Raw genomic sequence first — 26,117 nt, 5'->3', positions numbered from 1 at the left:
ACAGAAGTTCACTCCCTGCTTTATCAATTGGATAAACTCCTAGTCATCCTCCAATACTCGCTTCTAATGTCACTTCCTCACCCAAGCTTTCACTGACATCGTTAAGCTAAGTTGTTATCTTCCATGTCTCCACTTCTCTAGGTGTTATATCTACTACTATTACCATATCTTTTCTGTTATATAATATACATTTACTTCCAAGTTACTTTGTTTTTTATGTTTTATAAATTCTTTGAAGATAAAGACTGCCAGTAATCTTATCCATGTCACTTGACACAGACAATTTTTTCAATAAATATCTGTTGAACGAATCAATAAATGTATATCCCCTGCACATATTATCACACATACAAATTCATACATATTTTCACACATATACCCAAACACAAACACTTATACAACCAGGAATAACAAAGCGTGAATTAAGTACAGAGACACAATATCTATTAGCATTGGTACCCACAGAAATGACCAGCAGGAAAAAGGAGGCTTGCTCACCTGCTCGGGGAGTAGGGTCAGTTGCAAAAACAATAGGTTTTTTTTCTTCCTACCTTGAGCTCAAGAAGAAACAAAGATTATAAATTGAACAAACTTTACCTTCCATATGAGTGGTGACAGAGATGATAGAGCAGGGTATTGGGTCTTACAGTAACATTAGTCCTCAAATAGCTGCCATATTTATGTCACTTTCTAGACCCAGGGATTTTCAAAATCAAAAGACCAGGTTTCTGTGGAGTCTTCTGCATGTGGTAATGGGGAAAGAACAAGGGGATGGGAACACAGAGTCAGCAAAGGGCAGCAGGGTATCTGGCAGAGTCCAGCTGTCAGAAGATGAGGTCAATGCGGGAGGTTATTACCCTAGAGATTTTAGGGTAAAAATCCTAGATTTTTTTTTTCTTCTGTGTGGAATTTGATTTCTGCAGGCACCTTAGAGCCAGATTTCTATACTGACTTCCATGCAAGGAGAATTAAAGATAAGCCCTCCCTCAAAAAAAAAAAACAAAAAGGAAAGGCTAATTCTTTACAAACCCTGCAGAAGCTCCTGAAGAGACGCAGCCCCCTTGACCCATTCTCTACTCTCACTTGCTGGGCTCAGCTGAGATAAGCACAGAGCAGTAGAGTCACTGATGAGGGGGTCAAGGGCTGAGTACAGGATGGTGAACTCTGCTGATGGTGAAATCTGAAGATTTGAATCCTACTTGGCAGTTCTCACTGGATTTTTATTCCTAGACACACAGAATATTTCTGCATATTAAATCTAGGCCAACCACTTGTCTTAAAGACGCAAACCTAAATTCTCCAAGGGCCTGAACAGTGGATTTTCTTTTTTTTTTTTTTTTCCTTTAATTTTTTGTTTATTGCAGTAACATTGGTTTATAACATTGTAAAAATTTCAGGTGTACATCATTATACTGCTATTTCTGCACAGATTACATCATGTTCACCACCAAAATACTAATTACAACCCATCACCACACACATGTACCGAATTATCCAGTTCACCCTCCTCCCTCCCCCCTTCCCCTCTGGTAACCACCAATCCAATCTCTGTCCCTATGTGTCTGTTTATTGTTGTTATCATCTACTACTTAATGAAGGAAATCATACGGTATTTGACCTTCTCCCTCTGACTTATTTCACTTTGCATTATACCCTCAATGTCAATCCATGTTGTCACAAATGGCTGGATTTCATCGTTTCTTATGGCTGAGTAGTATTCCATTGTGTATATATACCACATCTTCTTTATCCATTCGTCCCTTGATGGGCACTTAGGTTGCTTCCAAGTCTTGGCTATTGTGAATAACGCTGCAATGAACACACGGGTGCATGTACCTCTACAAATTGGTGTTTTCAAGTTCTTTGGATAAATACCCAGCAGTGGAATAGCTGGATCATATGGTAGTTCTATCCTTGATTTTTTGAGGAATCTCCGTACTGTTTTCCATAGTGGCTGCACCAGTTTGCACTCCCACCAGCAGTATATGAGAGTTCCCTTCTTTCCACATCCTCTCCAACATATCTTGTTTCCTGTCTTGTTAATTATAGCCATTCTGACGGGCATGAGATGATATCTCATTGTGGTTTTGATTTGCATTTCCCTGATAGTTAGTGATTTTGACCTAAAGTATCTGGAATTATCCTAGAACTTCAATCTTTCAGCTATTGATAATCAAATCAGCCAAATAAGTAAATGTTATGAATATTGTGAAGCAGAGTTCTTTATAAGTGTACATGGAAATATATCATATAAACTCCTACATTTGTTGCATCATAATAGTAACTAGGTAAGTGTAGTAATGACAATTTTTTGTTGAATTTTGCAATTATTTCATCTCATTTTATTTGGAGGAAAGATATTGCTGCAATCTAAGGTGCAGAGCAGACTTGCCATCAGCTGCCTGTTCCATGTGTCCTTTGCCTGGTCTCCTGTCCTCTTTTGCTTTGGATCCTGGCTTATTTTCTTCTTGGATCTCTGAGAATGGCTATTCTTCCTTCTAAACCTCTTCCTTCTAAACCTCAATAACTATTTACATAAGCAGGAAAGAGAAGAGCAAAGTAAAACAATCCAAAAGGAAGATCCAAGACAAGAGAAGTTTCCTTAAAAGATAAAAGAACTCAAACAGGCTACTTCTAAATTTGCTTTACCCACCAAAGCTTGATTTCCTAGCCTTATGTGCAATCATGTGTATTGATGCTGGGGAACACCCTTCTCCTGAGGCGAGGGATGGGAGGGAAACTTGTGCTTCTACCTAGAGCTTAGTATGTACTCTTAACACCGTTAAGTCATCTTTTGTAATTATGATCCTCTCACCAGCACCCCCTCTGAATAATATTAATGCCTTAAAATAATGGGTCACCAATAATAGTTACCTCCCAGACAACCACGGAAAGGAAGGAAAATCAAAGTTTGGGACTAGGGTTAGGATCAGTCATCAGGCTGATTTGCCATGAACCTGTTGCTGTTCTTCTCTGTTTCTCTATCTGATGATCATCTAGCATCTTCTCTGTTTGTTGACCTTTTGAAGTCACTAGGGAAATTTCTCTAACTTCTTTGTTATTGTTGTTCTTGAAACTCCTATAGAATTTGTGAATCAGATCCCCAAGGCTGTGTCTTTTAAAGAACAGTTTTCTTTGCTGAGCAGTGGGCTCACTGCATCCTGGACCTGTCCAGCTCTTGGTTCTGTCTGGGTGAGGACTGTGGGAGGAGTCAACATACAAAGCCAGCCCAAGTTCAGTGGCAGAACAGAGAATGAGATTGAGAGAAAGAAAGAGAGGAGTGAGAAGAGACACACACTGAACAGATACAGAGAAAAAACATATGAAACAAACATCTCTCGCATCTTGGGCTCTTATCACCCAACAGGGGCATCCAACAGGCCCAGAAGTAATGTTTTAATTCTAGATTTAAAAGTCTTACCACAAATATGAATTGAAGTGATTTTGCATTTTCTTTGAGTCAATAGTAGAATAATTTTTCATTTCCCTATAATCTTTCTAGACCCCAGAATCTTTCCAAGGAAAGAAGAATCACAAAGTCATGGAACTCTTGAGTTTCATAGAGAAGCAATTATCTAGGATTTAGATCAGGCTATTCAAAAGACTCTCCTTTATTTCCTTTTCCCCTTCTTTTCCCTTTTCCTTTCTGTCACCTATCTGCAACTCCCTTCAGGTGGAGAGGCAAGGACTCACAGGGGCGGCACAGGCCATATTCTCCAGAACACCTCTCCATTGATCTGACCACTGGACACCTCTCTAAGCCAGACTCAACCAAGATGACCTACCTCACCCAGGTCCCTAAAGAGACGTAAATAGAATGCACTATGGTTAGATATCTGGTCTTAATTAAACATTACAAATTATTTTCTTATTGAGTGCCAACCATGCATCAGGAACTGTGCTAGACACTAGAGATAAAAAGATGAACAAGTTGAAAATAGGATAAAATTGTTATTTTCCAAGGAGTTCACAATCTGGTAATGGTGACTGGTAAGCAAAATGATACATGTTATCATGATATGATGCTCTAAGGTCTAAAATGTTACAAAACCAGATAGCTGGGGTGATGGGCAGGCAGTGGAGATAGTGGGAGGGCTGTTAGGGATGGTTTGAGAGGATGAATCTGAGTAGGCATTCGCCAGGTGGCAAGAGTTAGAAAGAATTTCGGGTAGAAGACAGGGTATATGCAAATGTGGCTCAAGCCTGGGTTGAGTATATGACAAAGGAATAAGATTAGGATATGAGAAACATGGGGGTCATATCATGAGAGACCTGCTGCGGAGTGTAAGGAATTCAGACGTACAGTAGCCACTGAAGGATTTAAACTGCAGAGTCACATGTTCATATTTATATTTTGTCAAGATCACTCAGTCTGGAGACAGGAACACTATATAGTATCTACAAATGCTGTCTTACATGGAAAATAGCCCTTTTACCTGCCTCTATGTGTCTTGCAAGGCATGCCTACTCTATCTCTGCTGAGACTTGAAATTTTCATTTTCCTTTCCATCCTACCTTCCTGGTATTTGCACTATTTAACAAAGATCTCCAAGTTAGGAAATGGGCAGTAATGAGGTGGAACACACCAGGGCAGGGGCTGGATCAGAGGTCAATGTACGGTGGGGGAGGTCATGTAGATTCAGACTTTAAAGACATTTGGGGGTCTAACTAGAGGTGCGGTGAAAAGTATCTCAAATATTAGGGGGTCTTGAATGTTACATAAACCTGGAGGGCAAGTTGCTCATGGAAAACAACTAGACAAATCAGGCTTTGGAATTTCAGATTGATAATAAAGGCTCAGATAGGGTGTAAAGTCTAAATTCAGGAGTGAACGGTTTGGACATGCAAGACTTGAATGAAAAGGAAAATTGGTTTCAGTACGAGGGTAAAGCCAGGCATAAAGAGAGTGGACAAGATGGTAAAGAAATAAGAAAAGAACAGACTATGGATCTACAATATTTGGGGTGTGAATTGGGAGTGTGGCAGTGGGAAGAGACAGAGGTGGGAAGCAATACCTAGAGAAGGAGGATTATTGCATAGTTGAAAGAGTATAGAGATTGACAGTCTTAGGTTATAATTCCATGTCTGCCACTTTTTACGTGTATGAATTTAGCCAATTGTTTCCCTTATTACCTGTAATGTGGGACCAATAATATCTGCCTTATTTGGTTGTTGTGAGAATTAAGTGAGATACAGTACGGAAAGGACTTAGTACCAATTCTGCCATATGATAGATACCCAGTAAATGATGAGTATTTTTATTCTCGGACAGATTATACAGGGAAAAACAGAGATGAGGAGTGAAGATGATGAAATTCAAGTAGCAAAACAGGGTGAGCATTCAGCAGAGAGCAAGTGTAGGACGTGTGGCCCTCATTCATGTATCCAGAATGGTGGGTATGTGCAGAGATCTAGGTCGTGTCTGAGGCAATACAATACTATCAACTTACTCTAAGTTTCAAGAATAAAATATGAACCTTAAAAATCGAGAGAGCTCAGGCTAATATTAAAGAATATGTAAATGAGACTCATCTTGTTTTCCACATGTGGTCACTGTGACAAGAAGTATTCCATCAGATGTTGCATGACCCAGTGTGTTGGAAATGGGGAGAATTAGTAAAAAGTTATAGGAAAAAGTGTGAAGTATTAGGACTAACCGTATATAACCTCATTCTCTAGCCTTGTCTTGAGCCATTTCTTTCCTCCATGCCACCAATTCTTTCTAATCAAAATGCAAATCATTCTATCATTAACTTTTTATCTCTTTACTCTGTGCCTTTGCATTTGCTATTTTTCTCTCCTTGATATTTCTCTTTCCCTCCGAAACTCTACAATGCTACATTTACATTCACATGGCATCTCCTTGGTGAAGGTTTTCTGGGCTTCTCTGACGAAGAATTATTCTCTACCCTGGCTTCCCAATACTCAGTATTCTATTGAGTATTAGAATACCCAATATTCTATTGCAATGCTTATTACATTATAGTCTAATTCTCTGTCCCTTTCTCTCTCCTTTACTAGATAGCTCCAGTGTCTGTCTGTCTTGGTGTTTTCAGTGCCTGGAACTACCAGGCCCATGGTAGGCATAAAGGTGTGGGGGCTGGGATGAGGGGAGGGGTCATGGATTGGGAAACTAAAACTAGTATTTTTAAGATAGGAAAGACCTGGATATTACCAGAGAGGTAGTAGCAGTAGAAAGTAAGCAGTCAAAGGCAAGAAAAAAGAGGGGTTAATTGATGGAATGGTATTCTGAAACAGATACAAAATTATGGCTAGTAAAGAAGGATTATTTTTAGGAACAAAGATAACTGATTGATCAACCTTAACAGTTATAGGAAATTATTCAAATAAGAAGAACCTGTCAGAAGAATTCTTGAAACATTGATAAGATCAGGTCACTCAACTGCTCAAGACCTTCCAAAGTGGCCCCGATCCACTCAGCGCAAAAGCCAATATGATTACAACTGCTTAAAAGGACCATGGTGATAAGCTCATCATCAGCTCCCCTAACTCTTACTTCTCTGACTTCATTTCTCTCTTCCACTCACTCTGCTCCAACCATACTAGACTCCTTGCTGTTCCTCACATTGTGCCTCACCTTAGGGTCTTTCAACTACCTATCCCCTTTGTCTGGAAAGCTCCTCCACCAGATGACCACGTTTGCTAATGCCTTTACTTTCTTCCTGACTCTGCTCAGTGAGACTAATCCCAACCGTTCTACTTAAAATATAAACCTGCCACTACTCCACACACTCCTGATTTTACTTAACTTGCTCTATCTATTGTCTCCATAGAACTTATCAGTTCCCACATTTAAATCTTTATTGTATTTATTCAAAGTCTTGAGAAGGACTGATTTACTACCTGTACCCCTCCACTAGGATGTAGCTTCTTAAGATGAGGGCTTTGGGCCTGTTTTTGTCTGTTTTGTTCAGTGAACTATAGCAAGCACCTAGAATAGCACCTGTCACATAGGAGGTGCTCAGTGAATATTTGTGAAGAGAATGATCTTAATACACAGAAAGAGACCAGATTTCTGATAGATGAGTTTCCTGAGAAAACTCATGGGTTGTAGAGCAGATAGAGGAAGCATGTTAGATAAGAAGTAAGGAAGGAATAAGCAGAGATGCCAGAAGGTGAGTATAATTATTTAGTAGTGGGAAGTTGAATAAATACACATCTGATAGCTTCATTTGACTTTGTAAAATAAGAAGTAAAATTGTCTGCTCAGAGTTGGAGGAGGAAGTGGAGTGGCAGATTGGAAATCAGAGGTGGGAGTCTCTAAGAAAAATGGAGAGTGAATTGATTTAAAATATAGCGTAGGATAGCCAGCCATTGTTTGTGACCCAGTTGAGCTCCATGAGCATTAATTTATGATGGTATCATCTATTCTCGTTTGTGATTTTTCTCCAGCAAAATATGGGCTCAGATGCCCAGGCACAGATAAGAAGAAAGCCCCATTGTTTTCTTGGAAGGCCACCTCTGAAGACAGTGTTAGGACCTTCCTAGGGATATTGGAACATGTATCTTTCTTATGGCTGTAACACATTGGACTGTAATGACTTGTTGACTTGTTTTATCTCCTTCTCAAGACTTTGGATGGAGAAATCTGACATTTTTCGTGTGTGTGTGAGGAAGATCAGCCCTGAGCTAACATCCATGCTAATCCTCCTCTTTTTGCTGAGGAAGACCAGTTCTGAGCTAACATCCACTGCCAATCCTCATCCTTTTTTTCCCCCAAAGACCCAGTAAATAGTTGTATGTCATAGTCGCACATCCTTCTAGTTGCTGTTTGTGGGACACGGCCTCAGTATGGCCGGAGAAGGGGTGCATCGGTGCGTGCCCGAGATCAGAACCCAGGCCGCCAGTAGTGGAGCACGCACACTTAACCGCTAAGTCACGGGGCCAGCCCGAAAGCTGACTTTTTCATCTGTATAATTTCAATATGCAGTGTGGGGCTAGGCCCCCGATAAGTACTCAATAGCTCCTTATCTTACCCACTAACAATGCTATACATTGTCTGCATCCATGATTTGCTGAATTTTTTTAGTATTAGAGTCTTTTTTTCACTCTTAAGGGAACTGAAGTTTAGATAAATTGAGGTTTGCTTCACATTCAGAAGTTAGTTAGAGATAAATCATGGACTAGAATTCAGGTCTTCCAATTATTTGTCCCACTGCTCTGTAGTTTCTTTAAGGCTTTAGTGCATTCTGAATATTGGGGCTTCTTTTGTCCATGTTGAGTCTCTTGTTATGTAACTCTTTTGTTTTTCTATGATTCCTGAAATAGCAGACATGGGTCAGTGTGCATTCACATATGAAAATTCCTTCACAACCTTGTTCTGTAATTGTTCAGATTTAGGCTGTGTGCTTCCACATTGCTTCACACTTCTTGGGTAAAAATCACCTCCCTGAGAGAGTTGTTAAAATTAATTAAAGGCTATTTCTTTTTAGTGGAGAAAGCAGTCAAATTTGAGTTCTATTTCACTGTGGTCATTTTTCCAATACACATACCCAACTACTTTATTGTGGATCTGGGGGTATTAGGCCATTAAGTGCATGAAATACTTAATTAGCATATCAGAAATAATCACTAATTATCAGAAATAATTACTAATTATCTAGGAAATTCCACTTCTTGTTCTTATGTCCAATTCCCTTAATTCTGCATTTCTTTTTCTAGATCATCTCTATTGGTCTCCTTGAAAAGGAGCTTTTTAGAATAATTTTATTTATAGTCTCAAGCCAACTTTTATCTTTAATTCTCTTTTTCTTCTATCCGCATTTGTGAAGGAAAGTGTTTTTAAATTTCAGTTCTGTCCTCAGATCCTGTTGTATCCTGGGAAACTCAGAACCCTCTGAGCTGTTGCATTTCCTAACTCCCCACTCCCAAGGCAGCTCCTTAGGCAATTTGTCCTCAGGCAGTGCCCATAATAAGGAGGAGTTTCAAAGTCAAGGAGTAAATAGAATTAACCAAGTAATACTTCTTCCAAGATCTCCAGTCAAGATGACAGCGTAAGCAGACTCGGAATTCACCTCCTCCCGTGGACACAGCCAATTTACAACTACTCGTGGAAAAATTACCCCTGAGACAGAACTGCAACTGGATCAGAGGAACTTCTGCAACAACGGACAATCCTAACTGAGGTAGAAGAGGCAGAGACTATCTTCTGGAGAGAAAAAAACGCCACCTTCACAAGCAGCCAGCTTCACAGCTGCCGGGAGCAGCTCACAGGTACGAAGCCCTCCCTGGAGGCGCGGGCCCCTGAGCCGGGGAGCGCCCCTGCTGTGGGCATTTTGTGGACCCAGCACAATCGAGACGAGTGGCACAATATCTGACTGTGCCTGCTACTAAAACATTGGGGAGTACCCCCAGAAAACCCAGTTCACAAAGAAACTAAAACTGGCTCTTAAAGGGACTGCGCAAACTCACCCGTTTCAGAAATCAACCTAAAATCACCAGAAAGAAAAGTGCACAGTGCTGTGGTGAAAAGAGACTCACCTAATAGGCCCTGAGTGCATCTCGGTGAGAAATGAGACCTCTCCAGGGACTGGGACATTGGTAGCGACCATTGTTGTGGCCTGGTGTGGGCGTGCTGACACAGACGCCATTGGAGTTCTCCCTGAGGCCAGCTAGCCTAGGGTCTGCCCCACCCACTAGAACACCTATTTAATCCAGCTCAGCCAGGGCAGGCAGCCCACCCTAGAGACGGGCCCCAGCAAACAACAAGCACTCAGGCAACATGTGGGCCTGCACAGATAGGTGACTGGATACTCTGCAGCCTGGCAACTGAGCCGAGTTTAGCGGGGCAGGGTGTGCACAAGGAGTGGGTGGAGAGTGTGGGGCGGTGGCGGAGTGTGTGGGGCTCCCACAGTGGAGAAACTGGGTCCACTTGGGGAGGTTGGGGCGTGCACACGGGGCAGGACTGTGTTGACTGTGTGTGTGGACTTGTGGGTGGCAGGGCTTGTCAGCTGCAGAAGACTTGTGCTTCTCAAAGACCCACATAGGGGGTTTGCCCCACCTTCCAAAGCCTGAAACAATTGGGTGCTCCTGAGCCTGAGGCCAGCCCCACCCAGCTGCAATCCTCAGAGAGCTGACAAGAGACCTAATAGGCTAGAGGCTTACAGCAATTGTAAGGTCCTGAGCCTAACAACCTGCCACACTGGGGGCCTACTCACTTAAAAGAAATACTGCAACACAAATGTGCTATTAGAACTTGCAGCCAACTGTGCTGGGGCTCCAATACCTGATAAAGAGACTGAAGGGCCCACAACAAATACAAGCAGCAGAGCATTACAACAGCTGGCCAGGAGCATAACTTGGCCTCCCTGGGTGCCTACAGGGAGAGCAAACAGGCCACAACAGAAGGACACATGTAGCCCACATAGGGGTCACCCCTGGAACATTGAGAACTGAGGGAAGCACACTGGAAGCCTCCTAAGGCATCACTTACATAAGGTCACCTATCCAAGAGCAGGAGACGTAGCTGACATACCTAATACATAGACACTAGCACAGGGAAAGAGGCAAAATGAGGAGGCAAAAGAATACATTCCAAGTAAGGGAACAGGACAAAACTCCAGAAAAGGAACTAAGCGAAAAAGAAATGAGCAACCTACCTGACAGAGAGTTCAAACTAAGAGTGTTAAGGATGCTCACTGATCTGGGGAGAAGAATAGAGGAACTCAGTGAGAATGTCAACAAAGAAATGGAAGATATTAAAAAAACCACTCAGAAATGAAGAATACAATACTGGAAATGAAAAATTCATTAGAGGGACTCAAAAGCAGAGTAGAGGATACAGAAGAACGGATCTGTGAGCTGGATGAAAGACTAGAAGAAATTACCCAAGGTGAACAGCTAAAAGAGAAAAGAATTAAAAAGAGTGAGGACAGTCTAAGGGACCTCTGGGACAACATCAAGCACACTAACATCCGTGTTATAGGTGTCCTGGAAGGAGTAGAGTGAGACAAGGGATGAGAGAATCTATTTCAAGAAATAATAGAAGAAAACTTCCCTAACCTAAGGAAGGAAACAGACATCCAGGTACAGGAAGCACAGAGAGCCCCAAACAAGATAAACCCAAAGAGGCCCACACCAAGACACATCATAATCAAAATGTCCAGAATTAAAGATAAAGAGAGAATCCTAAAAGCTGCAAGAGAATGGCAAGTTACATACAAAGGAAACCCCATAAGGCTATCAGCTGACTTCTCAGCAGAAACCTTACAGGCTAGAAGAGAGTGGCACGATATATTTAAAGTGCTAAAAGGAAAAAACGTACAGCCAAGAATACTCTACCCAGCAAGGTTATCATTCAAAATGGAAGGAGAGATCAAAATTTTCCCAGACAAGCAAAATTAAAGGAGTTTGTCACCAAGAAACCAGTGCTACAAGAAATGTTAAAGGGACTGATTTAAGGGGAAAGGGAAGACCACAAACAGGAAAGGTTATCTATTTCCATGATAAGAACGTAATGGATACAAATGCACGAGAAAGAGGATAGATATGATATCAAAAACATAAAAGGAGGGAGGAGGGGAGTTAAAGAGTACAGCTTTCAGACAGAGGTCAAACTAAAGTGACCATCAATTCTGTATAGAAGAAGAAAGGAACAGAGAAGGACTACTAAAAAAAAAAAAAGTTAAAAAATGGCAGTAAGTACATACTTATCAATAGCTACTTTAAACACCAATGGACTAAATGCTCCAATTAAAAGGCATAGAGTGGCTGACTGGATAAAAAAACAAGACCCACATATATGCTGCATACAAGAGACACACTTCAGACCTAAAGACACTCACAAACTGAAAGTGAAGGGAAGGAAAAAGATACTCCACGCAAATGGCAATGAAAAGAAAGCTGGGGTAGCAGTACTCATATCAGACAAAATAGACTTTAAAACAAAAACTGTAAAAAGAGACAAAGAAGGGCATTACATAATGATCAGGGGAACAATCCAACAAGAGGATATAACACTTGTAAATATCTATGCACCCAATGTAGGTGCACATAAATATATAAAGCAATTATTAACAGACATAAAAAGAGAAATAGACAGTAACACAATAATAGTAGGGGACTTGAACACTCCACTTACACCAATGGATAGATCATCCAAACAGAAGATCAATAAGGAAACATTGGCCTTAAATGACACACTAGAACAGATGGACCTAGTAGATATGTACAGAGCATTCCATCCAAAAACCGAAGAATACACGTTCTTTTCAAATGCACATGGAACATTCTCCAGGATTGATCACATATTAGGCCACAAAACAAGTCTCCATAAATTTAAGAAGATTGAAATAATACCAAGCATCTTTTCTGACCACAACGGTATGAAACTAGAAATCAACTATAGGAAGAAAATCAGAAAAGCCACAAATACGTGGAGATTAAACAAAATGTTACTGAACAACGACTGGGTTAACGAAGAAATCAAAGAAGAAATCAAAAAGTACCTGCAGACAAATGAAAATGAAAATAAGACATGCCAGAATTTATGGGATACAGCAAAAGCGGTTCTAAGAGGGAAGTTTATAGCGATACAGGCCTATCTCAACAAACAAGAGAAATCTCAAATAAACCATCTAATAATGCACATAAAGGAACTGGAAAAAGAAGAACAAACAAAGCCCAAAATCAGTAGAAGAAGGGAAATAATAAAAATCAGAGCAGAAATAAATGAAATGAGACCAAAAAAACAACAGAAAAAATTAATAAAACCAAGAGCTGGTTCTTTGAAAAGATCAACAAAATTGACAAACCTTTAGCTAGACTCACCAAGAAAAAAAGAGAGAAGGCACAAATAAGTAAAATCAGAAATGAAAGAGGAGAGGTTACAACAGACACCTCAGAAATACAAAAGATTATAAGAGAATACTATGAAAAGCTATATGCCAACCAATTCGACAATCTGGAAGAAATGGATAAATTCTTAGAATCATACAACCTTCCAAAACTGGATCAAGAAGAAGTAGAGAATTTGAATAGACCAATCACCAGTAAGGAGATCGAAATAGTAATCAAAAACCTCCCCAAAAATAAAAGTCCAGGACCAGACGACTTCCCTGGTGAATTCTACCAAACATTCAAAGAAGACTTAATACCTATCCTTCTCAAACTCTTCTAAGAAATTGAGGAGTGGGGGAAGCTCCCTAACTCATTCTATGAAGCTGACATTACCCTGATACCAAAACCAGACAAGGACAACATTAAAAAAGAAAATTACAGGCCAATATCACTGATGAACATCGATGCAAAAATCCTCAACAAAATACTAGCAAATCGCATACAACAATACCTTAAAAAGATTATACACCATGATCAAGTGGGATTTATTCCAGGTATGCAGGGATGGTTTAACATTCGCAAATCAATCAATGTAATACACCACATTAATAAAATGAAGAATAAAAATCACACGATCATCTCAATAGATGCAGAGAAAGCATTTGACAAGATACAGCATCCATTTATGATAAAAACTCTGAATAAAATGGGGATAGAAGGAAAGTACCTAAACATAATAAAGACCATATATGACAAACCCACAGCTAATATCATCCTCAATGGTGAAAAACTGAAAGCTATCCCTCTAAGAACAGGAACCAGACGAGGATGCCCACTGTCACCACTCCTATTTAACATAGTACTGGAAGTCCTAGCCAGAGCAATCAGGCAAGAGAAAGAAATAAAAGGGATCCAAATTGGAAAGGAAGAAGTGAAACTGTCACTATTTGCAGATGACATGATTTTATATATAGAAAACCCTAAAGAATCCACCAGAAAACTTTTAGAAGTAATAAACGAATATGGTCAAGTTGCAGGATACAAAATCAACATACAAAAATCAGTTGCGTTTCTATATGCTAACAACGAAGTAGCAGAAAGAGAAGTTAAGAATACCATCCCATTTACAATTGCAACAAAAAGAATAAAACACCTAGGAATAAACTTAACCAAAGAGGTGAAAGATCTGTACACCAAAAACTATAAAACATTTCTGAAAGAAATTGAAGAATACACAAAGAAATGGAAAGATATTCCGTGCTCTTGGCTTGGAAGCATTAACATAGTTAAGATGTTCATACTTCCTAAAGCAATCTATAGATTCAATGCAATCACTATCAAAGTTCCAACAACATTTTTCACAGAATTAGAACAAAGAGTCCTAAAATTTATATGGAACAACAAAAGACCCCGAATAGCTAAAGGAATCCTGAGAAAAAAGAACAAAGCTGGAGGTGTCACACTCCCTGGTTTCAAAATTTACTACAAAGCTATAGTAACCAAAACAGCATGGTACTGGCACAAAAACAGACACACAAATCAATGGAATAGAATTGAAAACCCAGAAATAAACCCACACATCTATGGACAGCTAATCTTTGACAAAAGAGTCAAGAACATACAATGGGGAAAAGAAAGTCTCTTCAACAAATGGTGCTGGGAAAACTGGATAGCCACATGCAAAAAAATGAAAGTAGAACCTTACCTTACACCATACACAAAAATTACCTCCAAATGGATTAAAGACTTGAATGTAAGACCTGAAACTGTGAAACTTCTAGAAGAAAACATAGGCAGTACGCTCTTCGACATCGGTCTTAGTAACATATTTTCAAGCACCACACCTGACTGGGCAAGAGAAACAATAGCAAAAATCAACTGATGGGACTACATTAAACTAAAAACCTGCTGCACAGCAAAGGAAACCATCAACAAAATGAAAAGACAACCTAAAAATTGGGAGAAGATATTTGCAAACCATACATCTGATAAGGGCTTAATCTCCAAAAAATATATAGAACTCATGCATCTCAACAACAAAAATCTAACAACACAATTAAAAAATGGGCAAAAGACCTGAATAGACATTTCTCCAAAGAAGACATACAGAAGGCCAAGAGGCACATGAAAAGATGTTCAAGATCATTAACTATCAGGGAAATGCAAATCAAAACTACAATGAGATATCACCTCATACCCGTCAAAATGACTATAATTAACAAGACAGGAAACAACACGTGTTGGAGAGAATGGGGAGAGAAGAGAACTCTCATACACTGCTGGTGGGAGTGCAAACTGCTGCAGCCACTATGGAAACAGTATGGAGTTTCCTCAAAAAATTAAGTATAGAACTACCATATGATCCAGCTATTCCACTGCTGCAAATTCATCCAAAGAACTTGAAAACACCAATGCATAAAGATACATGCACCTCTGTGTTCATTGCAGTGTTATTCACAATAGCCAAGACGCGAAAGCAACCTAAGTGCCCAACAAGGGACGAATGGATAAAGAAGATATGGTATATATACACGATGGAATACTACTCAGCCATAAGAAACGATGAAATCCAGCCATTTGTGACAACATGGATGGACCTTGAGGGTATTATGCAAAGTGAAATAAGTCAGAGGGAGAACATCAAATACCATATGATCTCACTCATTAAGAAGTAGATAATAACAACAACAAACAAACACATAGAGACAGAGATTGGATTGGTGGTTACCAGAGGGGAAGGGGGGAGGGAAGAGAGGGAAAGGGATAACCAGGCACATGTGTGTGGCGAAGGATTGTAATTAGTATTTGGGTGGTAAACGTGAGAACATGATGTAATCCATGCAGTAATAGAAGTATAATGATGTACACCTGTAATTTATACACTGTTATAAACCAATGTTACTGCCAAAAAAAAAACCACTGTGAACATGTCATTCCACTCTCACCTGGACTGTAGGGTTTCTACTGAGAAATCCACTGATAGCCTAATGGGAGTTCCTTAATAAGTTACAATCTTCTATTCCCTCGTTGGTTTTAAGATTCTCTCCTTATATTTGATTTTTGACAGTTTCATTCCAAGACAGTGTCTTGGAATTGGTCTTTTTGCATTGAGATAATAGGGTGATCTATTAGCTTTGTGATCTTGGACGTTCAAGTCTCTCCCCAGGTCTGTGACGTTCTCAGCCATTATTTCTTTAAATAAACTTTCTGCACCCTTCTCCTCCTCTTCACCTTCTGGAATTCTGATTATTCTAATTTTTGTTCTTTATATGGAATCCCATAGATCATGTAGGCTTTGTTCATTCTTTTTCAATCCTTTTTCTTATTCTCCTAATTGGGTTATTTCAAAATTCCTGTATTCTAACTCACTTATTCAGTTTTCCATCTGCCCTAGAAGGCACAGATACTCTGTATTCCATTTTTCCATTTCATTCATTAAATTCTTCATCTCCAGAATTTCTCTTTCTTTTTTGATTTCTATCAATTTGGTAAATATCTCATTTTGTTCACATATTTTTTCCTAATTTCATTGAATTCGCTCTCTGAGTTTTCTTGTAATTCATTGAGTTTCCTCAAAACAGCTATGTTGAATTCTTTATCAACCAGGTAACAAAATTCCATGCCTTTGAGTGAGGTTATTGAAGAATTATTATCATCTTTTGGTGATGACATGTTTCCCTGATTTTTCATGCCCTTGTAGTTTTGCATTGCTGCTTTCACATTTGAAGTAGCAGATGCCTCCTTAAATCTTTACTAGTGGCCATTAGAAAGGGTATTCTGTTTGTTGGTGCTGGGATTTTCTCTGCCTTTGTATGGGTGCATCCGCTTCACTCATCTTGCTCTCTCCTGTGGCAGAATTCTTAAGATTTTATGTCTTCTCTGGTTCTACAACTCAACAGGCTGGCCACTGGAAGCTTCTCTTTTGTTTTCCAGAAGGTGGTGCTATACTTCAAGTGTGTGGTTTCTCCTTTGCGCACAGATCCTGGTCTGTTTTTCTGATACATGCTATTTACCAGACCAGCTCTCATCATCAAAATCAGCAATGTGCACAAGGAGCCAGCCACAGAGTGAGGGGAGTTGTGGGTTTAGTACTAGGGATGATGGGGGTGCCTGCAGACCTGGTGGGGAGATCTGTGGGTAAGGTACCCCAGAAGCACATGGGAGGACTTCTTGCAGAAATCTTGAATACAATGGGCAGGAACTGTCTCCCTTTAATGCGCTTTGATATTCTTATCTGCCTCTTTCCCAGTCTCTTCCCTCCTCCCAGTCATGGAGGTCTTGCCTCCTACTCTGAGTGCTGCTGGAAAGAAATGGGTTTCTCTAGTTACATCCCAAACAACTCAGCAGTGAGCCAGGCACTCACTCACCACTCTCCTTTTTCCACACTGGAGAGGTCACAGCCACAGGATAGTTTAGCCTCGTGCAATATCACCAGACTTGTGCTGGAATCTCCCTTCAGAAGGCTGGACTTTTGCAAATTCTCCCCTATCTGTTAATATGTGCCCAGGTAAGCATATTCCAGGGTTTTTTCCACCACGGCAGGAGGGGTTGGGTCATGTTCATTGGATCCGCTTGTCCCCAACCCATACTGAGGTCTTCTGTCTATTACCAGCTGCACAGGTAGGTCAGACTCCTCCAACATCCCTTGGCCTGTGGTGCTAGATATCACAACTCCCACAGAGGCACTTTTGCTCATGGATGGATATCTAATTAGTTGCTTAAAAAGGGGGACAAAAAGGAGGAATATCTTATACCACCATGATGCTGACATCTAGAAGAGCATTTTAAAGGACAGAGTATAAATAAATATCATGAAATGGCCTAAGAAGAGGTGAAAGAGAGACAGGAGGAAATCATTCAACACAGATTTGACAGAAAATAATAGAGGAAACTTAATTGGTGGTACCATATTTTTAAAATAAACATCAAGCTATCAAACGTATGCATATTTTCAACTCGAACTATCAGCTTAATGCTCTCCAGGCAATTGATTCTGTGTAATAGGAAGTGCCAAAAAGCCAGGCTATTAAGTTGCAACTCATCGTGGCAAATAAAAAGTCAATCCATGCTGAGAACACCCACAAAGATGTCTTGCACACAAAAAATTTAAAAATGGTACTAACAAAATATATTTGTTGGAACAATGAAAGGAGGGGAGGAGAAAGCTTTGAAGACTCGCTTCTTTAGTACACTCACCCTTTCAACCATGAGGCTGCCACTTCCTAGGGTCATGACACAGGCCAGCTACATTTCTTTTCTTCCCATAGCCATGGCCACAAGAGTCCACTCCTGATGAGTCCCTGCTCCAAGGTAAAAGGAGGCAAGATCTCCAAGAGATGTTGAGAGAAGTAGGACTGGAAGTTGAGTACTGGTTACCCAAGCTGCAGGAACACCTGGGTGTGACCTGTGCCCAGGCCTTACAACACCTAGAAGAAAATGACCTCCAGAAACTGAAATCTCAGGCACAACATCCCTGAGAGAAAAGAGCCCTGGAGAAGCTGCTTAACCTGTCACACTCAAATAGTATTTCAGAGTTACAGGACACACAGGAGAATATGATAAAGAAAAATCAGAAGCAGACAGAGCAGGCACTGCAGGAACTAAGAGACTTGCTGTCTGAAGGGAGGCAGTGACAGAAGAGGCAGTGAGGAAAAAAGAGGCAGAGCTGAGGCAGGCAATGGAGATCCCCAAAGAGTACTGGCCATCCCCAAAAAAATCCCTAAGAAAAGTCATGGAAAACATGCAGAGACAACTCAACCTCATGGAGTGGACACTGTCTCACAGGCAAACCCTCCCAGTTAGATCTCTAGTGAGATGGGCATCTGGAGGGCTGGCCCTGCAAGGAATTTACAAAACCAGCTACCAAAGAGACCTGATAGAGAAGAGAGAGGAGCTACTCAGTGTCCCCAAGCAGTTCTCACTCTTTGGCCCTGAGCAGGGCACACAGATGGAAACAAAGGATTTCACATCTTCTCAAGCAGAATCTATGTCCACCCAGACTATAGAGAAGCTGGGCTTCAGTGTAACTACTTCACCAAGGGCAGAGGTTGAGGATTCAGCCTGGAAGCTGGTATGGATCACAGCAAACATTCAGAATCCAAAGAAGCCCAACAATCACATTCTGACACCTCTTATTTCTGCTCAATCAAGTTCAGCTATGTCCCGCTGGCCTCCTGCAACTTTCCAGTTGATCAGCTCCAGCTCTCCAAGGCTGCTCTCCAGGAATTGAAATGCATTGAAGACCTTCTGGGTCAGCCTGCAGGCCCAGACAGACTCCCCTTGCTGAGGGGCAGGACTGAAGCCTTCTTCCAAAGGTTTGGCTTTCATGCTAACCAAGGCCCTCTGCACCTGGGGGGAATCTATTGGCAGAAAGCCATTTCAGAGGGCCTCCGAAGTAAGCAGCTGGCAGAAGTGAAGCAGCAGACAGCAGAGGCCTTGGATATTTACATAAGGGGTAGCTACAATGGCTTTGGAGTGAAAGTTGCTACAGGTGTGGATGTGTCAGACTCTCATTCAGAAGCAGCCTCTCAGAGCACAACCTTCCAAAGTCTCCAAACCAAAGTCCAATTATCTGTGGCCCAGACAGGTGGCCCACCAGAAGCAAATGGCTTTTTGCAGTGCAAAGCAGGCCTAGTTGCCTGTAATAAAACCTGGTGTGTCATTGACCTGGGATTTCAGCTGGTGCTCATTTGGAACATCATCCTCTCCAGACACAGAAGCAATTTTAAGGATCCTTTTCTGGTAGCTAACCACCTGAAAGACAGCTACACTGCTCTGACTGGCCTCACTGCCCAGATCCAATATGGAGAAGAATTATTGAGTGTCGGGGAGGAGGTTGGGGTTTTTCCAGAGGATGTGAAATCCTGGAATGTATCTGATCCAGAAGAGCAGCCTACAAAACTAATAAATTTCATGCAAATGTTGAAGCAAAAAATAGAAAGTCATGACACTTGGATTAATGTATGCCTCACAGATTGGAGTCTGCAGAATTTTCTGGTAAACACTGTCAACTTTTACAAAAAGTCTTCCATTTATAAAACTAAACATATTAAATCTCAGTTGCACAGCCTTCTGGATCCTCACATTTACACAGTGACAAACTTTCCTCAGGCTCATTCCATCACACAGTGGATCTTCCAAACAGAGTCAGGCCCAGAGCACATCAACATCTCCCACTTTTCTGAATTAATTAAAATCTTAAAAGAAACCCAGAATGACCTCATGGCAGTGAAGGCCAAATCTGAGTCCCCAGAAACAGTGGATGAAGCTCAAAGGAAAGCCACTTATGAGGTCAGCTTGTCTCTTGGCTGCTTCTTGAAATACCTCCAAGTAACCGAGCAGCCAGACACACAGATCTTGCTACTTTCCATTGCTGCTGGTGCAGGATATCATGTGGGAAACAATACTTTTCATTATCTCCTGGGGTGTGATGAGTTAGACTTCCTACTGGATGAAACGCAAACTGCCCAAGATAAATACCAGAGGCTCAAAAATATTTGCAGCTACAGGGCTCAAGCATTTATGGTGCTCACAGTTCTGACAGCTACTGCTGGAGTCACAGCTGTTTCTCCAGAGGAGAAAACACAATGCTTGGCATTAATAAGACATCACATGGGACAATCTTTGTCTAAAGAAGTTGTGCATATCCTCATCAAACTTGGAGCCGGTCACGATTGGGAAAAGCTAGAGAAATATTTGAGATTCCTCATTGACGGGAATTATGAAGCCACCATGTCTTCATTGCAAATGGATGATGTGAGAAAACAATTACAAAGTCTCTTGCATGAAAAGAAACATGTCCATAAACCACATGATAAAGAAAATAGCAAAGAGGCGGTCATAGAAAATAGAGATTTCCTAGAATTACTCCAGCGTCTAGGCCTAGAACATTACTACCCAAAAAGGATGAGCAAAGCTGACTTCCATCTGATCTACAAGACTTCTGTGTACAACACCCAGCCTAGCTCTGAATGTGAGCTTCCCTTCTATTTTATCCAGTAACTACTGATGCTGGATTATGGGCTGAGATACTTGGTCTTCAAAGATGATGGAAACACAGAGAATCAAGTCTGTTCAAGAACCTCAAATCAGGAAAATGAGGCTTTTGATCCAAATGAAGACATTTTTAAAGACAGTGATAGTCCCACTAATCCTTTAGCCACAAAATCCAGGCCCCATATTCACCCTATAACATTCAGATGGCAGTACTTCACTGTGCAGATGATTTTGCCAGACAATATATTTTGACCAAACTTTCCATTTGTCAGTTTGCCCTCCCCCTTCTCATACCTAATCCCTGTAATTCTCAAATTGAATTCTCTCTCTGGTCTCTCAGTCAAATTAGAAGAAGCTGGCAGCAAGCAAAGAAATCACCAAAGAAGAGAAGGACAATTACAACAATCAGCAGATGTGTCATGTCTCTACCCCCACTGTGTCCTTTAGTAGAGCTGGAAATGGCTTCTCTGCTTCCAAATCTCAGATCATGAACTGTCTTCTCAGTAAACATAAAAATGATGTCTTTTTTCACCAACACTGCAGAGAGAGCAACAAAGACTGTCTCTTGATGGAGGGTGTGGTGGAGGTCTGCTGGTTCTGTCCTGCGGGGGAGGATGAGGACAGATTTGATACCTACTTGACCTTCACCAATGTTCATGGAGACGCAAAGGAACACAAGAAGCAACTCACCTTCCTGCAGGAGGTCTCTTCTCTCATTGTGATCCCCATGTCAAGTTCCGATGACAACAATGAAAAGCGAAAAGTAGTCCGTGACCTGTGTCAGTCATCAAAACCTTTGACCTGTTTACTTGATGACAAAGAAAAAACCCTGGCCAATAATTCTGGCCTAAAAGTGAGAATTGGGATCAGGAACAGAAATGAGGCAGAATTAACAGAGGAGCTCACAACTACAATCCGACGTTTGCTAGAGCTCTCTGGCACTGCTCTCAGCTGACAGGACTGTGCCCAGTCAGCTTGGAAGCAAGGACTCCTTGTTGATAAAGACCAGAGAGATTGCAAGGAAGCCAAAGAAAAGGCAGAGATTCTAATGGCCCTACTAAAAGAAACGAAGATATCTCAGATGACAGAAAACTTACTACCCCTTCAAGGACAACTGTGGCACCTTTGGTGTAAAAAGGACAAAGAACTCTACCATCTGAGAGAAAAGGGAAATCGGAGCATTGAACAACACAAGAGTGAGACTGAGACAGATAAACAAATAATACGGCATGAACAGTTCACCAGAGCCTTTCCTCTCAATGATTTAATGCAATCTGTCCTCGAAATTCTCAAAAAACATTCAGAAACGAACACAAAACTGTGCTTCTTGCAATGGCTGAGTGTGTTTTTGGACAACCTGACTGCAGGACACTTGGAAAAGCTGAATGAAAAGAAAAAGTCTTTATACAAACTGGTACAAACTGAAAAGCAACAGGCATCAAAGAGCAACAACCTGAAAGACTGGCAAAAGGAGATAGAAGCTATCTCTGCAGAGACTACTAACTGTACCTTGGGAATTGAGCAACTTCTCAGAGAAGTTGGCCAGATCTATGAAGCTCTGGAAGAAGCTTCCTTTACCAAAGATCTCCTTTTTCTCTCCCTTCCCCAGATTGCTGCAGATCTGATGATATCTGGTGTTCCCATTGAGCTCATGGATGGGGATGCTTCCTATGTGCCTCTAAAGTGGGTGGCTGCTGTTTTTGACAAAGACACTGCAAAACTTGGAGACAAACGGCTGTTTGTTCTCTCTGTCCTTAGCCTGCAGAGCTTAAGGAAGTCCACCCTGCTTAATGTCCTTTTAGGGCTGCAGTTCACTGTCAGGGCTGGGAGGTGCACACGGGGGTCCTACATGCAGCTCCTGAAGGTTCAAGAGACATTCACAGAGGAACTTGGCTTTGACTTTATGCTTATTCTGGACACAGATGGACTTCAGGCCCCAGAACTCAGCAACAAATCCCAGAATCATGACAACGAGTTGGAATCCTTTGTCATTGGACTTGGAAACTTGACTCTGATCAATATTTTTGGGGAAAATCCATCAGAAAATCAAGATATTCTACAAATAGCTGCCCAAGCCTTTCTGAGGATGAAACAAGTAAAAATCTCCCCAAGTTGCCTCTTTATCCAACAGAATTTGGGGGAAGTTACAGCTAAAGACCAAACTATGGAAGGACGAAGGCGGCTAGAGCAGAAACTAGATGAAATGACAGCAACAGCAGCTGAACAAGAACACTGCTCAGATGTAACTCACTTTTGTGATGTCATCAAGTTTGATGCCAGTACTCACGTCTCACCTCTGGGATGGCAATCCCCCAATGGCCCCTCCCAATCCTCGCTACAGTCACAACGTCCTGGAACTGGAAAGTAGAATTCTTGTGGCTGCCAAAGAGGAATCTAGGGGAAGTATCATGAAGATATCAAATGTAAAATTCCAAGTTCAAAAGTTGTGGAGAGCCCTGTTGAATGAGAACTTTATTTTCAATTTCAGGAACACCCAAGAGGTCATGGCCATGAGAAAATTGGAAACTTTGTATAACACATGGACCTGGGAACTGAAGAGTCATGTGTTGGGCTTGCAGAACAAGCTGATCAACCAGATTCAGAATGAGAAAATCCAGACATTCAGAACAAGCACATTTGAGGCTCCAGTTACAGAAAAATATGAAGCCATCAAGCAAGAATTGGAGAAATATTTTGATGAAGATCCAGATAGTGAAATACTGGTTCAGTGGAAAGCAAATTTTGAAAATAAGCTGATAATCCTTAAAGAGGCACTTATTTCACACAGCCAAAGAAAAGCCAATGAACTTCTTAGTTTTAAAAAATGTCAAGAAACACTGGATAACCAAAAGTCAGGTTATGAAAAGGAATTATTGGAAAGAAGCCGAAAATTGGCTTTAACTCTAAAGGGCAAAGAACTGAGTAACGAAGAGCTACATGAGAAGTTAAAACAACTTTGGAAAAAATGGATCTGTGCTGCATCCTCAAGGCTGCCTCCAATCACAGAGCATAATATTGATGTTTATTCTGAAAAATCCTTTTGAATTATTTCTAACAGGTGAAAAACATGGTGGACATACTGAGGAGAAATTCTGGAGAAAAGTTTCAATTCAACTAGGACAACAATGTCAAAACCACTGAGAAATACCTCCTATTTACAAGGCATTTAGACATCTGTGATAAACAGTCCATAATTATGACTACTGACCACATTATTTCAAGATTTACTGAAACTACTAATAACATTTGGAATCAACAGTGTGATTACAATCCAAGTTATTTCCATGGAATCCTGAGAATAATAGATGAGAAGGTGAAATCTGCACCCACTGGGGAAAGATACACATTTACAAGTAAATATAAAATTGACTTGGGCTGGCCCCGTGGCTTAGCGGTTAAGTGCGCGCGCTCCGCTGCTGGCGGCCCGGGTTCGGATCCCGGGCGCGCACCGACGCACCACTTCTCCAGCCATGCTGAGGCCGCGTCCCACATACAGCAACTAGAAGGATGTGCAGCTATGACAGACAGCTATCTACTGGGGCTTTGGGGGAAAAATAAATAAATAAAATCTTTAAAATTGACTTATCTTTGTGTTTATTTCAAAGAGCATCAGAGAAACTTAAGGAGATGCACATGGCATTTGAGAGAGCTAGTGATCCCATAAACTATCTGGAAAGCAAGAAAGATGATTTTTCATTAGTTTCAAGATCTCTTGTCAAGGAGCAACCTCAATCAAAACATTTGTTGATTTTCTGTGGCAAAAACTCACTCCTGCTGTTTCTGCCACCATATGAGAGAAACTGGCCTCTAACGTTGCTGGGAACATACAATCCACCTGCCCTGCATTCAATGGAAATAGGGGTCACCTGGAGAAACACATTCTCATCTCTCTGGCAGAAGAACAAAATTTTAATAATTACTGGCAATACATTCATTATTCAGAATTATTTTTTAGGAATTACACTAAAAACCATATTGAAAGATATTATTCAGACAAAGGAAGTGAAAAAATGAAGACTTTTTTACAAATAAGTTTCGATTACATCAAGATTGCCATCCTCTCAACTATGTGTGAATCCACAGCAATAGCTAAAGATAAAAGAAACACTATGTGTAAGTGGTTGGATTTGTTCTGTGATCACCCGGGGCGGGATGTGATCTTTCCATGAAAAGACTTGGTAAGCATTGAACACCAGGAGATAAAAGATGTTGAATTTCTCAAAGAAGCCATGAGTGAAGCTTTGGATCCTGCAATGCAGAGAACAGAACAGAACTATTTGAGTATGTCTATAGAAAAAATGCCTCCTCAAATCAAAAAAATGCTCTTTGAACATCTCTCTGGCTGCTGGAAACAATGTCCCTTCTGTAAAGCAGTATGTACAAAGACATTCCATACACATGAGGGAGACCTCAGTGTTCTCTTCCACCATCCTCAGGCTGTCAATGGACAGGGATGGCACGAAACAGACCACTTTCTCATTGAGTGCTGTCTTAGTGTGGTAGCAAGTGATTATCTTCTTGTTTTGGAAGATGGCCAGAAATTCCCATATAAGAACTATTGACAGGCCAGAGGGGTGTATGCCACATGGCACATCACCTCAGACTCATCCACCCAACCATACTGGAAATGGTTGGTCTGTCACTTCAGAGTAAAGCTAGAAGAAAAGTATCAGAAAAAATTTATAGATAAAGGTGAAATACCCGATGCATGGACCAAAATCACAAAGCAGAATGTGCTTGAGGAAAATGGTTTGTCTGTCACTTCAAACTAAAGCTAGAAGAAAAGTATCATAAAAAAATTTATAGATAAAGGTGAAATCCCCGATGCATGGACCAAAATCACAAAGCAGAATGTGCTTGATAACTCGAAAAAACAATAAATAATATTCAATGACCACAAAAGAGCCCCAGTATCTGAAAAAAAATCACCGCACCTGAACAATCCTAAAACACCCCCTCCTCAAAATGGGAATCCTCATTATTTCCATTTTTCAAATAACACATCTAAAAATATATCAATCAACATTTCAAGAGTTGAAGATTTCCTGTGAAAGGACTTCATTTTTCTTTGCCTCAATTCTTTCTGGTTTAAAAACAAATTACTAAAATCTATGAAGATATAATGAAATCAAATAGAATTCACTTAAAATAATAACTTCATATTTTAAACTATTATTCCAAATGTTGTTTTTTAATTGAAAATATATAATGTTATATAAAGACTCAGAGAAAGTCATTTTCATAGAGGAAAATGAAAATCATTGAAGACTGCTACAAACTTCTATAGAATAACTATATGGATATTCAACCAATATACAGTTCTT

At 40.6% G+C, this 26,117-nt stretch overlaps 1 pseudogene; it reads left to right on the top strand.

Annotated features, from left to right (window-relative positions):
• The first annotated feature begins 752 nt into the window (after positions 1-752).
• Positions 753-25,565, top strand: LOC131409131 (interferon-induced very large GTPase 1-like; annotated as a pseudogene).
• Positions 25,566-26,117: the final 552 nt, after the last annotated feature.

This window comes from Diceros bicornis, chromosome 7 (genome assembly GCF_020826845.1).
Source record: "Diceros bicornis minor isolate mBicDic1 chromosome 7, mDicBic1.mat.cur, whole genome shotgun sequence".
Lineage (NCBI taxonomy): Eukaryota > Metazoa > Chordata > Mammalia > Perissodactyla > Rhinocerotidae > Diceros > Diceros bicornis.
This window is presented reverse-complemented; position numbering and strand designations above follow the sequence as displayed.